Below are 1,536 nucleotides of genomic sequence, written 5' to 3'. Positions count from 1 at the left end.
ATTTGAACATTTATTTATAATCCAACTATCTCTCACCCCGTCTCATTTGTAAGCCTACTCAGTCATGCATTCTTTTTTTTTTTTTGGTCTATAAAACAATGCTTCTTAAATGACAACTGGGTGCCAAGTACTTTCCTAAAACAGAAAGCCTCTTTTTCCTTGGAATTACATTCCGATGAAGAAAACAGGAAACACAGACACAAAAATGCGCACACAGAAGTGGACACACACTTTTTACTTCAAGATAAAAAGCACGCCGTCCTGCTTTCAATTTCAATACCATCCTCTTATTTTGGTTCCCTCGTCTTCTTTTTTATTTTTTTTAATTTTTATTTGCATTTATTCTGTGCAAATTTACTCCCGGGCCATAAGTTTTTGTTTCTTCAGTTTCTTCTGGGATATCTTTTTCTTCTGTGCAACCTTCTCTTCTGGTTTAGGAACAATCTGCTCTTTTTCAGTAAGGATCATCTCAATGTGGCAGGGAGAGCTCATGTATGGGCTAATGTGACCATGAGCCCTGTTAAGTCCCACGCCGCATCTTGGGGGGCTTCGTTCACCTCAATGTGCTCAATGACCAGAGAATCGACATCTAAACCCTGAAGTTCAGTATTACTCTCTGCGTTTTTAAGCATGTGCAGTAAAAATTCAGCACTCTTCTTAGGCCACCGACCTTGTGTCCAGCCCCACTGTTTGGCCTGGGCACACCTACCAACTCCACCATTGAAGCGACGGAATGGCACACACTGCTTCTGCAAAGTGACTTCTTTCAGATACTTGGTGGCTTTTCGGATATGCATACCCTTGATGGCCTGGGCAGTTTCACGTGTGTTCTTAAAGTGAACACGGAGATTTGAACCTCTTGACTTGCATGATTTCGTAGGGTTTTCCGGGTCAAGCGAATAGCGAACCATTTTCTCACCCCAGGCCGCTGAGAGGAAGAGCGGTTCCCTCTTCTTCTGAGTAGGACCAATAGGTATCCGTTTTAGAGCCTTGTGAGTTATACTGGTAAAGCTGAGTTTTGGTTGGAAGTTCACAGTAAGAAACGAGGTGCAGAGGAAGCAGAAGGATAAGCCAGCTTCTGCCATTGTGAATGTGCATGTATCTCTGCTTGTATGTTTGTATATACTGCTGTGCATGTGCGCTGACCTGGCCGATCGTTAATCGGGAAATTTGGGGACCGGAAAGTACGTCTCTGAAACTGACAGTGGAGAACAGGTGACAGAGACTGGTGTTCATGGCTGTGTTAAAGGCTGCCGGCGCAGGGGTACAACTGTGACTACTTGATCTCCGTGCCTTAAGTAGCATTTCTTAATATGATACCTATTCTAATTTCAGGGGAACTTACAAAAGTGACTGATGTCAGGCCATATGGAATAAAAAAGAGTATTTTTTTAGGGGTTGGGAATGGGGATTATTTAAAAAGCTTCCCAAGTGATTCTAATGTGCAAGCAAGATTGAGAAGTTGAGCCTATATTAACTGGCTTTGTGCAAGGTAATGACGGTAATGAACAAGTAAATCAAGTTTCCTAGTAGTGT

At 42.6% G+C, this 1,536-nt stretch overlaps 1 pseudogene across 1 annotated transcript; it reads right to left on the bottom strand.

Annotated features, from left to right (window-relative positions):
• Positions 1 to 306: 306 nt before the first annotated feature.
• LOC309864273 (large ribosomal subunit protein uL22 pseudogene) lies at positions 307 to 916 on the bottom strand (annotated as a pseudogene). Its single transcript has one exon. The product of its transcript is annotated as a large ribosomal subunit protein uL22 pseudogene (transcript).
• Positions 917 to 1,536: the final 620 nt, after the last annotated feature.

The sequence above is a fragment of the Mustela nivalis genome, assembly GCF_964662115.1.
Source record: "Mustela nivalis genome assembly, chromosome: 5".
Taxonomy (NCBI): domain Eukaryota; kingdom Metazoa; phylum Chordata; class Mammalia; order Carnivora; family Mustelidae; genus Mustela; species Mustela nivalis.
The sequence above is the reverse complement of the archived record's forward strand: the minus strand, read 5'-3'. Positions and strand labels throughout refer to the sequence as shown.